This window comes from Budorcas taxicolor, chromosome 8, assembly GCF_023091745.1.
Source record: "Budorcas taxicolor isolate Tak-1 chromosome 8, Takin1.1, whole genome shotgun sequence".
Taxonomy (NCBI): domain Eukaryota; kingdom Metazoa; phylum Chordata; class Mammalia; order Artiodactyla; family Bovidae; genus Budorcas; species Budorcas taxicolor.
In genome coordinates this window covers 111013208-111030935 of record NC_068917.1, presented here as the reverse complement: position 1 = coordinate 111030935, position 17728 = coordinate 111013208, and positions in this window count along the sequence as shown.

Genomic DNA, 17728 nt, shown 5'->3' with positions numbered 1-17728 from the left:
CTGAGTCAGGAAGATCCCCTGGAGGAGGGCAAGGCAACCCACCCTAGTATTCTTGCCTGGAGAATTTCATGAACAGAGGAGTCTGGAGGGGTAAAGTCCATAGGATGGCAAAGAGTCGAACACAACTAAATCAACTGAGCGTGCACACACGCACTCTGCATACAAGTTAGATAAATAGGGTGACAATATACAGTCTTCTTGTACTCCTTTCCCAATTTTGAACCAGTCAGTTGTCCCATGTAAGGTTCTAACTGTTGCTTCTTGACCCACATACCTGTGTCTTCTCAGACACAGGTTTTCTCATCTCTTTAAGAATTTTCCACAGTTTATTGTGATCAACAGAATCAAAGGCTTTCATGTAGTCAATGAAACAGAATTAGATGTTTTTCTGGAATTCCCTTGTTTTCTCTATGATCCAATGAATTTTGGCAATATGATGTCTGGTTCCTCTGCTTTTTCTAAACCCAGCTTGTATATCTGGAAGTTATTGATTCAAGTACCATTGAGCCTAGCTTGAGGGCTTTTCCTCATCATACAGATGCAATAATTATTTGATCTAGTTGCTTTCATCTTCAAAAAGTATATGCTAATGTTTATTATATATATATTATATTTATAGTTATATATACATATTTTAAAGGGGGTATATATATATTTAATTTTTTTTCTGATCTTAATGATTTGCAGGACTCATCTGGCTACATATTCCAACAAGCAGTATATCATATTAACTTCCAATCAGCATCCCTTCTCCTGAACATTACTTAGTGTACTATTCCAATTCCTCATAAATGTATGAGGAAATTTGGATTACTTAGAGATTAAAACTCCTGCAACATAGACTCATAGAACCAGAGTTAAACTCAGCATTTCCTGATTCTCAGCCCCTTACAGTTTCCATTACTCCATTCTAAAGGAAGATGCCGAGTATCCATGGACAGCACATGCTCATTTACTTTCATTTTATGTCCTCACAGATATACAATAAGAAGGAATTTTGATCCCTATGTGGCTATGCCAACAAATCAGATATGTCAAGTCTGTTCACCTCAGCATTATGGGAAGATCCAGGGGCAGAGAAACTTCAAAAGATGGCTTTCTATGGGTAGTTGCTGTGGTTAGTCACTAAATCGTGTCCAACTCTTGCACCTCCATGAACTGTATTCCACCAGGGTCTTCTGTCCATGGGATTCTCCAGGCAAGAATACTGGAGTTTGTAGCAATTCCCTTCTCCAGGCAATCTCCCCAACCCAGGGATCAAACACACACCTCCTGTATTGCAAGTGTCTTCCCTACCACTGAGTCACGGAGGAAGCTCCTACAGAGAGTAATCACAATGCAAATGGCCCCAGGAACTAGGAAAAATGCAATGAAGATTCTGTGGTCAAACCTTTACCCAACAGAAACTCCAATGAGACTCAAGAATTTCTGGCATTTGGACACTGTTAGGTCCACACATTTCTCTTTGTACAGAGTTGGGGTTGCTGTCATTTGTTATACTTCTCAGGATGCTCGAGTTTCCATTTTCATGAATTAAAATGCTCTTGATATTGTTTTGTAACAAGGTTATTACATATATATTGACACACACATTTACACATGAAGATGTGGGAAACTGGAGAAGTCAACAGGATGAGAGGAGTAGAAGAAATGTTCCAGGGGCAGAGAAGAATCACATACTCTAGATCTAGGCTAATTGCGTTCTAGATGCCTAATCAGAATTGACCGAATGTCTTACGTGTACAGCACACTGTATAGGGCTGTGACAATAAGAGAGCAAGTACAATAAAGGAATGTTTGTTCTTATCTTTCAAACTCATGTGTGCCGCAGAACCGGGCACAGAGCACCCAACAAGTGTTTATTCACTAAGTGTTTGGATTTTACATTCTATTTAAAGACCAAATCCTGTTTCAAACACTATTGAAAACATCATCATCTAGAAATAAATTATTTTCAGTTGATATGCAATTGCAAGGATAGAAAACATGCTTTAAAGACAAAGTTATGAGAAACTTCATACTGGCTTGGGCTTAATTCTGTGCAGTGCAACTAATTCAGTTCAGTTCAGTTGCCCAGTCATGTCTGACTCTTTGCGACCGCATGAATCACAGCACGCCAGGCCTCCCTGTCCATCACCATCTCCCGGAGTTCACTCAGACTCACGTCCACTGAGTCCGTGATGCCATCCAGCCATCTCATCCTCTGTCATCCCCTTCTCCTCTTGCCCCCAATCCCTCCCACCATCAGAGTCTTTTCCAATGAGTCAACTCTTCACATGAGGTGGACAAAGTACTGGAGCTTCAGCTTTAGCATCATTCCTTCCAAAGAAATCCCAGGGATGATCTCCTTCAGAATGGACTGGTTGGATCTCCTTGCAGTCCAAGGGACTCTCAAGAGTCTTCTCCAACACCACCGTTCAAAAGCATCAATCCTTTGGCGCTCAGCCTTCTTCACAGTCCAACTGTCATATCCATACATGACCACAGGAAAAACCATAGCCTTAACTAGACGGACCTTAGTCGGCAAAGTAACTAACTAGGTGTGTTGAACTGGCAAGTGACTTAACTTCTCTCTGGTTTCTAGTTACCCTGAATATCAAATAAGGGGTCAAACCAGGTCATAGAGGACTTCTTAACAGTGCCTTGAAATTTTAACATTTTCTAAATTAAACTAAAGTTTCTACACTAGGCAAAAGTTTCCCTAGCCCTAAAAATGAATTCCTATGGGATTTGAGTTCCATTGAAATATCTTTTAAAGAAAGTGTGCATTTCCCCCTACGTATAGAATTTGGTGATGGGCAGGTTTCCTGAAAAGGTATTTCACTGCAATTAGTTTTCTTTACTTCCTGACAGAAGGTTTCAGAGCCCAGAGGCAGCTTCCACCAGGATAAAAATACTTTGCACTGTCAGTAGAAGATATTCTTATATAACACACACTGATTTCTTTTCCCCATTTTGCAAGAACTCAGAGGAATGGTGGGGTTTGCTGACAACCCCAAGAGATCATCACACATTAATGCTGTACTCCCTTGTCTAATAGAACCAGAACATTGCTGATTTCAACTGTTTTTTTGTGTTTGTTTTTTTTTTTTGGATAAATTTATAAAGAGAACATTAGGTCAAGGGTAAAGATTTTTTCTCTTTTTTTTTGCTCATGAATGTTATTTCTTTTAAAAACAGAAAAATAATGAAATGTTTTATTAAAACAATTGTTCTCAACCAGGAGTGATTTTGCATCCCCTCTTCTACCCTACCAAGGAACCTTTGACATAGTCTGGAGACATTTTTGTTTGTTGCAACTGAGGAAATTCTACTTGCATCTCAAGGATGCCGGTAAACATTCCACAATGCACAAGACATCCCTTCCCAACAAATTATCAGGCCCAAAATTTACCCTGATTTATGGTGTGATTCTTTTGATTCTATGAGTCTTTTCTTGCTTTCCTTCATAAGAAAATACAGTTTATTCCTCCACTCACAATGGTGTTATGTCCCAAAAATCCATTGTAAGCTGAAAATACCCTAAATCCAAAATGCATTTCATATGCCTAACCTACTGTGCTGCTATTGCTTAGTCACTCAGTCGTGTCCAGCTCTTTGTGACCTCAAGGATTGTAGCCCACTGGGGATATCCATGGGATTCTCCAGGCAAGAATACTGAAGTGGATTGTCATTCCCTTCTCCAGGGGATCTTCCGGACCCAGGGATTGAACCTGGGTCTTACACATTGCACGCAGATTCTTTACCATCTGAGGCACCAGAGAAGACTAACTTACTATAGCTTAGTCTAATCTACCTTAAACATGCTCAGAACACTTACATTAGCCTACTAAATCATCTAATGCAAAACCTAATTTGTCATTATTGATTGTTGAATATCTTATGCAATTTATTGAATACTCTACTTATAGTGAAAAATAGAATGGTTGTATGGGTATAGAGTGGTTGTAGGTGTATGGGTTGTTTCCCCTCATGATCATGTGGGAGATTTGGGAGATTTGACTGCCCAGTATCATCAGAGAGTATTATATCACATATTGCTGGCTTGGGAAAAAAAATCAAAATTCAAAGTACAGTTACTGTTGAATGCAAATCACTTTCACACCATCATAAGGTTGAAAAATTGCAAGTTGAACCATTGTTAGTCAGGGATCATCTGTATGAATTATATAGTTATAATCATGATCTATATATAATGTAGCATTCTCATATTATTAGTATCACACTATAGACATTTTCCTATTGATGTTTACATTCTCCTAACTTCCATTTTAATGGCTATGGAAAAACACTTTGGGTTGATGTTCTATAGTATATAATCCCATTCTCTTATTATTGATCATTTAAGCCGTTTCCAACATAGGCCCCTATTGTAAAGGACTTCTGGTTAATTGTCAAGGATGTAAATAATCACATCAGCAATATGAGTTTTTTAAGGTTTTGGTTTTCCAAAGAATTTTCACAGTTGATATTGAAAGCTGGGATATCTTTTGAGTGACTTTACCAATATATCTTAAAAGTATTTTATAAGTGTATCAAATAAACCTGTTGCATACCTTAAACTTTCATAATGTTATATGTTAATTATTTATCAATAAAAATAATTTAAAAATTAAAAGCACTAAGTAGCCTATGTAAAGGAAAAAAAAGTGCATGGCAATGAGGTGACTCAAATTTAGTTAACTCTTTGTTCCTCATTAAAAATACAATTTGAAAGAACAAAGCCAACACGTACACAACATTTACTCTTTCTAACCTTTAGGAATATGTTTATTTCCCAGTCAAAAAAAGGGGGGATGCCTCCAAGCGCTTGCTCCCAGCACTGCAATTTTCAAAAGAAGCATATATATAATAAAGTTCAGAAGAATTAAAACTAAGCACAGTAATACATGATACATTTCAAATATTCACACAGATTTGCTACAAGTTGCCATGGAAGGGAAAAAATGGGAAATGGAAACCACCTTGCTTGCTTAATATATTTGAAATAAATAGCAGAGTAGATTATGGTCAGAAATCATTTATTCTCAACAATGCCCGTCTTCCTTTCTCCCTTCCTTCCTTCATTTTTTTTTTTTTTTTTTTGCAACAAATACCTTTTGATAACCCAGCATTGTACTGTTCTAAGTCTTTCTACCCATTCTGACCTTCACTATCTTAGCTTAGAAAGAATGAAGTGTTCCTTTCCTCTCAAACTTTTATAATGCACTTTCCCCTCTGATTAATGGGAGAGTCAGATAAGAAGTCACTGGAGAAATGCTGGAATAGGCCAAGTTAGTAAGGGTTGGGGAAGCATGGAAAAGATAATCCATTAGCCAAAAAGGCTGTGAAGGGTGGCCCAGAAAAAGCAGAATTCAGATTGGCTCCTGCACATTAAGCAGGAGTTGGTCTTCTAAGCAGCATAAGAAAGATACGATCCAAAGTGGAGGGGAAGTTCACCGAAGACTGAATAGGCATATACGAATTCTGTTTACTCGGCAACATTCAGCATAAAGCCCTCCCTGTATTTAAAGTACCTTTTCTGATCCTCCAAGTAGGAAGTGAGCTCTCCCTTAACACCAAAAGATCCCTAAGAATACCTCTTCTGTGGGATGCTTTTTTTATACATTTTTATTTTATTTCGAATGACAATATCTTGATGGCAGGAGGCATATCTCATTCATTTTTGTACTCCATATGATAGCTGATACAATGTATTAAAGATAGTAGCTGTCCATTAAACAGTTTTACTGAAATGACAAGTAAACGAATATTTAGCAAAGAGTATAAATCAGTTATCTAAAGATTGAAGTGGAAAGGACTCTTCCTGCAAGCTCACTCATAGATATGGCTGTTGGAAGGTCTCAGGTGCCCAGGTGTGAACAAGGCTGGAGGCATCAGTGCCTTGTCACATGGGTCTCTTCATAGGCAGAGGGATGACTTCAAGGGAGAGAGAGAGTGAGGAGAACAAGCAAGGTGGGTGTCCCATTCTTGCATAAGCTCACCTTGATACGTGAGAGCTCATAAAGTTTACCATAATCTATTTGTTAGAAGTGAGCCATTAGATGTACTCTCAAGGGGAAGAAATCACACAAGCACATGAGTACCAGAGGTAAGGGTCCTTGTGAGCTAATTTAGAGGGTGGACTTTCCTGGTGGCTCAGACGGTAAAGCGTCTGCCTACAATGCGGGAGACCTGGGTTCAATCCCTGGGTTGGGAAGATCTCCTGGAGAAGGCAATGGCACCCCACTCCAGTACTCTTGCCTGGAAAATCCCATGGATGGAGGAGCCTGGTAGGCTGAAGTCCATGGGGTCGCAAAGAGTTGGACACGACTGAGAGACTTCACTTTCATTTTCACTTTAATTTAGAGGATGACTACCAGATGGGTCAATGAAGGAAGATGAAGTCCATTATGAGATTGGTTTTAAAAGTTAAGGAAAAAAAAAAAAAAGGAGCTCGGGGAGAGAAACAATGAAAAGAAAGGAAAAAGGAAAAGATAGAAAACTAAAGATAGAAAAACTGGGCAGGGGGATATGAAAGGCAGGAGATTTCAGCCACACACTTCCAAGTTTACGTCAAGCTTTTTTTCTTTGCCCTCCTGCAGTTGCCCTAAGGAGAGAAACAAATCTCTCTAGAGAAACTGGTTTAGAGTGAGCATTCCAGGAGAGGCACTCACCACCACAGAGGACATAAACTGCTGTTTATATTCTCCATCATGACTGACTGTCTCATTGGACCTGGAACAACCTTTTAAAAAAGAAGTTTTGATCCTGCAGCCTGGGGAAGAACGTGCTTCAAAATTCTTGACCTTTCCCAGTGTTCCTAGGGGCCAGAAGTGTTTAGAGAAGTGAAAAATTCAATTTTTCCGCTTGGCTTGTCACTCAGACCTTGAAAAGAATAGGGAGATAGATAAACCATTGCAAATATCCCCATAGCTTTACTCCAAGTCCCTAAGGAAGGGAAAAAAATGGGAAATAGACACCACACCACTGCATTATGCTGGACAGAAATAACAATCTTTGAACAGGAATGGGTATTTCCCCAACAAGTCACTATTTTTCAATAAACAATCTTTTAGTTATTATTCTAACAGTGCATTGTTATAAATCACCTACATCTCTTTATGTTTAAAGTGTTAAACAATTTTGTATGATTACCCCCAAACCAAAAAGAAATAGAGAAACCTAAAATCTCCAAGTTTTTTTCAAAATTCTCCTATCATTAGATGACTATGTACCAAGAGCAAAGCTAATTTTCGGCTCACTCATAGTTTTGAGTAAAACACTATTAGTTTCACAGATGTCTGTATCTTAAAGGCTGCTGCTAGCTCTATTTCAATGAAGTTTTCTATGTTCTTACCAACGTATGCCAATATTTCTAAAACAAACCACCAGCTAACATCTTCTGTAAAGGTTTCACGCACTGTCTGAAGTTTCTTCCCTACATCTTTCTCTGCTTGGATAGCTATTGCTTTTTTCATTTAAGGATTTTCTAATTTTTTTTTTTCATAAAACCATTTTTCTCCATGTTACCCCTTTGATAAGACTGAGTTTCTTGAGTCCCCTACACTGGAAGCTTGGGCATAGACCAATTAGAATCCATCACAGTGCACTCTAATTATATACTGAAAGCGGAAGCTGTTCCTTTTGTCTACAATCATTGGCAGTTAGCTTACTGCCTTACTCATAATATACGCCCATTACATATTTTTTGAATAAGTGAGTAAACAAAAGTTATATATGTAACTCAGTTTTAAAACTTACAAGCTAGAAAATTCTGTCTTCTTTAAGATTCCTTTGCAAAGAACCAATGACTGCCAAACTATCAGTGCATGGGTGTACCATAATATCTGGCCACAGGACTATTTATCAGGCAAGGAACTGGTCTAGCTTACACTCAAAAGGTTGGAATGGCACAAGTACATGAAAACCACTAGCTAGGCTGGTCCTATCCAGGGTGATTACATTATGTCTTATGAGAACTGCAAATATAGTTCAGAGGTGCTACTTGGTCGGTATTGAATATCTGAATTGAAGAGCCACGTGCAGCTCAAACTGAGCAAGCATTATCACATCACATATAAACGAACAGAGTGATACTTCTCTTTGGAAAGCCCAGTGGACAAGATCTCTGCGAGCAGCCAGTTCTGATGATTGCAGGTTTTCAATGCTATTCATCTGTTTATAATATTAGAACGCCAAGCAGTGAAGATAAGAGAAGTCGCCCTTTCGTCTCTGCACCAAAATACAAAGATTCAAACCTATTTGATCCTGGGAAATGGTCTGCACATAAACCCGACCTTCAACTATCGATCTGAGATACGGTGCATCCAAAACCCAAGTGGGCAGAGGACAACGTCAAGGTCAATGCTCACTCATCTTGAGAAAGAACTGGGACTCGATAGGTCTTCCCTTGCCTGTGCTAAGTAAACGTAAAACAATCACATGGCATTTATGAAAAAAAAAAACAGTCTACATAGTAAACTGATGATGGCCTGAATGCACAAAGGAGGATGGCATTTAGTTGGAGAGTTTAGGGAGCAAAATCATATTTGTTATGTGCTGTAATTGATTTTCATACAGATGGATAAACAGTTTTCTAATTATATATATGTATATATAAAATCTGCTTATGTTATATATTAAAATTTGAATAAGTATATGTACTTATATGTATATGTTTGTGTGTATGTATGTATACAACTATGTATATATAGATATGCATTCATATATAGAAAGACAGATGGAAACAGGGAAAAACTTTTCCACATGTCTACACGCCAGGTGTTTTGGAAGGCATAAGACTTACTTTGACTTCAGAGTAACTTTGGTATGCCTGCAAGGTTTGGTTACTCACACAATTCTTGGTGCAGTAAGAAAAATCAAGTGAAAAAAATGTGTACACTTGAAAGGTTCTTGAGTGGCCAGCTTGTCCTTCACTGACTTTCATGGGATGAAGAAATTCATGCCCAGAGACTGCATGTGAGAGAAAGAACACCCATAGCAATATCAGGGTATCCTGATTTTCAGGTTAAAACTAAATTCCACTTCTTTCCCTGGCTAACCATAGGAGTATCATGTAGAGCTTAAGAACTCTAATTTTGAAAGCAGAATACCAGGTTTGAATGTTGACTGTCCCGTTTGCAAACTTGTTATGCAAACATGGACACGTGATGAAATCTTCATGAGCTTCTATTTTCTTTTCTTTATTTGAGGGTTTATTTTCATAGTGAATTAATGAATATCTATAAAGCATTTTGATTATGACATATAATATTTGCTCAGTTAATGTCATTATTCTTACTATTTGTATGATTATTATTATTATAGCTCCTTGTGATCATGGCCATATATTATATACTTTGATTAAAATGGGAGTGATTCAGTAAGTGTCTCACTGATATTACCTGTTGTGTGAAGTTTTCTTAAACCTCCTTCCACACTGTATTTTGTAAAGCCCTGTGTAACAGCACGAAGTGTTATTTTTACACACCCATAACCTCATCAGATTGTCTGTTCTTAGAGTAAGGACCATATTTTCTTTTTTAATTACTCTGGCATGAACTAAGGGCCTAGAAAATGCTCTGAAACTAGCTTGCTCTGCTTGTGAATGGATGTTAAGATTATGATTGTGTTAGAAGTGGTCTAATGGTGTGTTGGGACAAAATACGACGATAAAAAAAAGAGCACATAATATTAAAAGCTTTAGCAATGGGGCTCATTTGAGTACTTCTGAACTGAACATTTTATAGCCCCATCATCACCACTGTCACTGTTAAGATTTAGTGGAGCTTACTATGTGGAAATACTTTACTTACATTACCATTAATTCATCGCAACTTGGGTGTTAGGAATCATCATTCCCCTACTATAGAGAAGAAGCCATAGCATCGGAGATTTTCTCTAAGTAATTATCTGATTTAGACTTTAAACCTCTACTTAGATTTTATTTTGAAACTGAGGTTCCTAACTATCATGCCATGTTGCCTCTAACCTGTTTTTTCCATCCACTCATTTATTCATTCAGTCAGTCAACACCCGTAAGCACTTAGTTCGCGGCAGTCTCTGACCTAAGACAGCGTTTGGTGTTATCCTGCCTTGCACACAGGTGAGTAGTCTTCAGAGAGGTAGTAAAGCTTTCCCCTGTCGGCTTGCTCCTGCACACATATTTCATCTATGGCCCTCACCCTCTGCCTCTACCCATCGCATTCCCCCTGTTCACATCTTCCCATTTATGAAAGGGGTAAAAAAGAGAAACCCAGTAGCCCTGTTAATTCTCTTAGTGACAGAGCCAAGTTTTCTTGGCTCTGAAGGACTTGCCCTACCGACTCAATGCACCATGTACCAAAGGTAATTAGGGCAACTTATTTAAAACTTACGATCTAATTAGTGGCTTTTAATGATAGTTAATTACACGTGAGCAGCCAAGCAGCTACATTTCCAACCAAGCTTTTTCCCAGACTGAGACAGGAACAGGTATTTATTTGGAGTCGTAAAGGAGAGGGGACACTACCGTTAACATCTAATTACACAGAATTGTCCCTGGTAATTATGAGCAATGTGATTTTATTTATCTGACAATTATACGGGCTTTACAAAATCTTTGACCTGGGAGGCTCGGAAAGGGGACAGAGAAAGTAAATGCTCTGGAGTGTCCAGGCATATTTTTTAAATCACCCAGGCGACTTGAAGTTGGTATGACCTGGTAAGAAAAAGAGGGGGAAATGCCCTCATTTCTATTAGAGAGGTAATGATAAGGTACATTGACATATGCAATATAATAACATAAGATTGAATTAATTAATGAAAACTCTAATTCAAATACCAACTTCACTACTTGCTAGCTAGGCAGAAAACTAATCACTCAGAGCCTCCATTTTTCTAAAAATAATATTTTCCCTAAATATCTCTTGGAGACAACGAACTCATTTGTCACTCAAATGATTGCTTCATGAGTGAATATATAAGTACCAGATTTAGAAAGGAATAAGACATTATTTGCCCTCAAGAGTCTTCAAGTTTAGTAAGGGAGACAAATAAGAAAATAAATAAAATTAATAGCACATTTTAATTTTTAGAGATAATATTCTGAGATCATGTGAAAGTTAATATTATAATATATTAGTTTATGTCATAACTAATTATTGTGTGTGTGTGCGTACTAAGTTGTTTCAACTGTGTCCGACTCTTTGCAACCTTATGGACTATAATGCACCAGGCTCCTCTAATGCAGGATACATAATGAATTATTGCGATGATAGTTATACCAATTATACCATTATTATAATTCAACAACAAACATTCATTGAGAACTTAGTATGTGCTGGGCACTTCAGTTTTCTGCCGCTGGAGGGCACTGTCTCGATTCAGACATAGGTCATATGCGGTCGGTTCTCCGCCACACTGTGACGTGTGCTTTGGTCTGGTCTCCCTATCTCCCAGGGTATCTTCTCTAAGGCATCCACTACCCTTCTTCTTAGAAGCAGGGCTTTGGTGTCAGAGAGATCTGATTCCAATCCAGGTCCAACCGCATCGGTAGTTCAGTGATACCCATAAATCTGAAAGGAAATCAGTCCCAAATATTCATTGGAATGATTGATGCTGAAGCTGAAGCTCCAGTCCTTTGGCCACCTGATTCGAAGAACTGACTCACTGGAAAAGACCCTGATGCTTGGGAAGACTGAAGGCAGAAGGAGAAGGGGACGGCAGAGAATGAGATGATCGGATGTCATCACTGACTCGATGGACATGAGTTTGAGCAAGCTCCGGGAGTTGGTGATGGGCAGGAAAGCTAGCGTGCTGCAGTCCCTGGGGTTGCAAAAAGTCAGACGCAACTGAACTGAACTGAATATTGTTAAGACTCAATTTCCTCATCTGCAAAATGTCAGCAATGCACTGTTACTTCTTAATGCAACCAGATGGCCCACTTGGTTTCAAAACCACTCAACATCACCTTCATTAAAATTGTTTAGTCTAATTATTTCTAATGAAATATCAACATTGATGATTGTTACAAATTCTAGCTTTGGAGGCAATACAGTTTTTGATAAAAAGTGACAGTTTCTGGATTCAAACAACCTGGATATGTTCTCTTGACTAATATACTCTTTTATTAGAAGCTTGACTTCTAATAAAAGAGTATATTATTCTTCTAATAAAAATATAAAATACTTTTAAATATTTAAATATAAAATAATATAAAAGTATAAATAAAATATAAAATATTTTTTACTTCTAATAAAAATATACTCTTTTAAATAAGTTTGACTTCTTTAGCTTGGGTATATACCATTTTATCACTGAAAATACATATTTGGCTCTTCTCTGTGGCACAGCTGGATTTTATTTGAATGCAACATGAATTCTGAGTTTTTGACAAATGCAGCCTAGCACAACACAGTGAAGTGGTTCTAAACTAAGAGTCACATGATCGGGGTTCTTACCCTCAATTTGGTCACAGAGTGTGTGATCATAGATGAGTCACTCCATATTTCTATTTTTGACATTTCTAAATGGAGTGCTGGTGGGAGGATGGCAGGGGGAGGTGCTCTCTCCCACCATCTCATCCCTTAGAATAATATTCATCCTGAAGTATTTCTGTGAAAATATGATATGCTAAATTAACTTTGTAGGAGGGGTGTAAGAAATGAGGATATATTGTACTTTTCCCAAATTTTTCATTTTGTATTATTTTAACCTCATCCAAGAGCTAATAAGAGGAAGAAACATGCCACAGAGTCACTTTGCATCCTCCATACTGACTCGGAGTTGTATATGAGCTACTGAGCGCAGTTGCTGATAGGGAGGCACCACCCTGATGGCTCAGTGGTAAAAGAATCTGCCTCCAGTGCAGGAGATACAAGAGAGGTGGGATCAATCCCTAGATTGGGAAGGTCCTCTGGAGGAAGACGTGGCAACCCACTCCAGTACTCTTGCTTGGAGAATCCCATGGACAGCGGAGCTTGGTGGCCTACAGTCCATGTAGTCACAAAGATTCAGACACGAGTGAAGTGACTGAGCAAGGATGCACACACTAATAGGGAGGGGCATAAAAAGGTCTCTGTGACCCCATGGACTATAGCTTGCTAGGCTCTTCTGTCCATGGAATTCTCCAGGCAAGAATACTGGAGTGGGTAGGCCCTCCCTTATCCAGGGGATCTTCCCAACCCACGGATCAAACCCAAGTCTCCTGCATTGCACACAGATGCTTTACCAGCTAAGCCACCAGGGAAGCCCATGAAAAAGTCCCTTTGATCACAAAGAATAAAGCATTAAACTCTATGTAGAATTATTGTTTTATTTATTAATTTATACTCATAAACCTCTGTAGCCTGAATTTCTGTACATTTCTATCTCTAAACTACAAACTCATGATCAGGAAAAAAAAAAAAAAAATCCAGAGGCTGACAGATGATTGTTTGCTATAAAGTGTGTGTGCCTCTTGGGGGTAGGTGAGTGGCATGGTGCTAAACCAGCATATGTGTTGGCTATGTGCCCAGTTCAGACAGTAAATCAGGGAAGGATCTCCAGCAAGTGTCTTAACCTCTAACAGAGTGACCTGGCCATGCCCTCCCAAGGTGTTTGCCTAGTAAGATTTCCAATTTGTGTTCCCAGGCAAAGCTTACTCCTTTTAGAATAATTCAAAGCTCTGTTTCCAGGCACCAACTGTCCTCCATTTCTCCCTCCTTTGGCCCCTACCTTTTTCCCCTCCATTGATTAATTTATTCAAAATGCATTTATTATGTGTCATTCACAGCTTAGTCATTTTCCTAGACGCAAGAGCCTCACCTGAATGAAACCAAACATAAATCTATGCTCTTATGCACGTTATAGTCTATTGGGGAAGACAACAATGAAAATAAAGAAGATGTGTATTTCATAAGGTAACAGGAGCTGGGGGCAGAAATTAAGCAGAGAAAGGGGACAAGGAGTGTCGGGAACACGGTGATTCTAAATAGATGGTCAGAGAGAGTCTCTCCAGGGGTGACTCAGGGCTCCAAGGAGGTAAGTAGCATGAGCTAAGCCAGGGGAAGACATTCCAGGTGAGTGATGTCGGAAACGCTTGAGATGCAGCAAGCAGGGCAGACTTGTCACAACAGAGTGGGCAAGTGGACAGAAGTAGCTGCGATGTCAGAGAACAGGAAGCCAAAGAATGCATGGCTTTGTAGGCTGATATGTTTCCCCGAGTGGGAAGGGAAGCCACTGGAGGGCTTTAGTGTGATGTTTATTTTAATAGGATCACTCCAGCTGTTGTGGAAAAACAGAAGGCCGTTTCTTTTCTTTTGGCGGGGTGACGACTGTAATACATTACCACAGCCTAAAGTAGCCCCAGTGACCGCATACATCAGTGTGGTAAGAGTGGAGGGCATGATAGATTTTTATGTATTTTGAAGATTTTATTTCCACATGATGTTAACTACAAAACTTGACTTCCTTCAGAGTTTGGTGTACTCAGATACACCAAATATTATAAACTACTATGCACTCAAGACATGAAAATTAACAGGAATGTTTTCTTCTTTTAGGGTAGGTGTACTTTCAGATCATTGCTTTTAGGCTTTCAGCAAGCCTGCCATGTTTTCTTTCACTCAACAGTGATATTTTCTTAATAATCTACCACAGTTCATAAGAACCAAAGTCTAATGGTAAGAAACTTACAAATTAGTTACTATAAAGAACTATTGTGTGTTCAGTTCACTTCAGTCACTCAGTCATGTCTGACTCTTTGCGACCCCATGGACTGCAGCACACCAGGTCTCTGTGTCCATCACCAACTCCCAGAGTCTACTCAAACTTATGTACTTTTTGAGTTGGTGATGCCATACAACCATCTCATCCTCTGTCATACCCTTCCACTCCTGCCCTCAATCTTTCCCAGCATCAAGGTCTTTTCCAATAAGTCAGCTCTTCACATAACGTGGCCAAAGTATTGGAGTTTCAGCTTCAACATCAGCCCTTCCAATGAATATTCAGGATTGATTTCCTTTAGGATGGACTGGTTGGATCTCCTTGCAGTCCAAGTCCAACTCTTTCTTGAGAAAGAGTTTTCTCCAAGACCACAGTTCAAAAGCATCAATTCTTCGGTGCTCAGCTTTCTTTATGGTCTAACTCTCACATCCATACTTGACTACTGGAAAAACAATAATCTTGACTAGACGGACCTTTTTTGGCAATGTCTCTGCTTTTTAATATGCTGCCTATGTTGGTCATAACTTTTATTCCAAGGAGCAATCGTCTTTTAATGTCATGGCTGCAGTTACAATCTGCAGTGATTTTGGAGCTCAAAAAAATAAAGTATGACACTGTTTCCCCATCTATTTCCCATGAAGTGATGGGATTGGATACCATGATCTTCATTTTCTGAATGTTGAGCTTTAAGCCAACTTCTTCACTCTCCTCTTTCACTTTCATCAAGAGGCTCTTTAGTTCTTCTTCAAATTCTACCATAAAGGTGGTGTCATCTGCATATCTGAGGTTATTGATGTTTTTCCCAGCAATCTTGATTCCAGCTTGTGCTTCATCCAGCGCAGCATTTCTCATGATGTACTCTGCATATAAGTTAAATAAGCAAGGTGACAATATACAGCCTTGACGTACTCCTTTTCCTATTTGGAACCAGTCTGTTGTTCCATGTCTAGTTCTAACTGTTGCTTCCTGACCTGCATAAGAGGCAGGTCAGGTGGTTTGATATTCCTAACTGTTTCAGAATTTTCCACAGTTTATTGTGATCCACACAGTCAAAGGCTTTAACATAGTCAATAAAGCAGAAATAGATGTTTTCCTGGAATTCTCTTGCTTTTTTGGTGATCCAGTGGATGTTGGCAATTTGATCTCTGGTTCCTCTGCCTTTTCTAAAAACCAACATGCTACTGGAGATCAGTGAAGAAATAACTCCAGAAAGGATAAAGAGTTGGAGCTAAAGCAATGACAACACCCAGTTGTGGATGTGACTAGTGATGGTAGCAAGGTCCAATGCTGTAAAGAACAATATCGCATAGGAAACTGGAATGTTAGGTCCATGAATCAAGGCAAATTGGAAGTGGTCAAACAGGAGATGGCAAGAGTGAATGTTGACATTTTAGGAATCAGTGAACTAAAATGGACTGGAATGGGTGAATTTAACTCAGAGGACCATTATATCTACTACTGTGGGCAAGAATCCTTTGGAAGAAATGGAGGAGCCATCATAGTCAACAGGAGTCTGAAATGCAGTACTTGGGTGCAGTCTCAAAAATGACAGAATCATCTCTGTTCATTTCCAAGGCAAACCATTCAATATCAGAGCAATTCAGGTCTATGTCCCAACCAGTAATACCAAAGAAGCTGAAGCTGAACGGTTCTATGGAGACCTACAAGACCTTTTAGAACTGACACCCAAAAAAGATGTCATTTTTATTATAGGGGACTGGAATGCAAAAGTAGGAAGTTAAGAAACACCTGGAATAACAGGCAAATTTGGCCTTGGAGCACAAAATGAAGCAGGGCAAAGGCTAACAGAATTTTGCCAAGAGAACACACTGGTCATAACAAACACCCTCTACCAACAACACAGGAGAAGACTACACATGGACATCACCAGATGCTCAACACCAAAATCAAATTGATTATATTCTTTGCAGCCAAGGATGGAGAAGCTCTATACAGTCATCAAAAACAAGACTGGGAGCTGACTGTAGCTCAGATCATGAACTCCTTATTGCCAAATTCAGACTTAAATAGAAGAAAGTGGGGCAAACCACTAGACCATTCAGGTATGACCTAAATCAAATCCCTAACAATTACACAGTGGAAGTGAGAAATAGATTTAAGGGAACAGATCTGATAGACAGAGTGCCTGGTGAACTATCGATGGGGGTTTGTAACACTGTACAGGAGACAGGGAGCAAGACCATCCCCAAGACAAATAAATGCAAAAAAGCAAAAGCAAAATGGCTGTCCGAGAAGGCCTTAAAAATAGCTGTGAAAAGGAGAGGAGCAAAAATCAAGGAGAAAAGGAAAGATATAACCATTTGAATGCAGAGTTCCAAAGAATAGCAAGGAGAGATAAGAAAGCCTCCCTCAGTGATCAGTGCAAAGAAATCAAGGAAAACAATAGAATGGGAAAGACTAGAGATCTCTTCAAAAAAATTAGAGATACCAAGGGAATATTTCATGCAAAGATGGGCTCAATAAAGGACAGAAATTATTTGGACCTAACAGAAGCAGAAGATATTAAGAAGAGATGGCAAGAATACACAGAAGAACTGTACAGAAAAGATCTTCATGACCCAGACAATCATTATGGTGTGATCACTCACCTAGAGCCAGACGTCATGGAATGTGAAGTCAAGTGGTCCTTAGGAAGCGTCACTATGAACAAAGCTAGTGGCGGTGATGTAATTCCAGTTGAGCTATTTCAAATCCTGAAAGATGATGCTGAGAAATTCCTGCACTTAATATTCCAGCATATTTGGAAAATAGCAGTGGCCATGGGACTGGAAAAGGTCAGTTTTCATTCCAATACCAAAGAAGGGAATGCCAAAGAATGCTCAAACTACTGCACAATTGCACTCATCTCACATGCTAGTAAAGTAATGCTCAAAATTGTGTGTAACTGATAACTAAACAGAACTGCTCAGGACCCAGGTTATGTTGGCTTTTCCTCACCATTTAGTAAAACATCATATCTGCAGATTTAGTGCCACTCTTAACACCTTCAGAACCCTAACAATTTGATCCCATTAGCAGCTTCAGCTTTTTCCATCTTGAC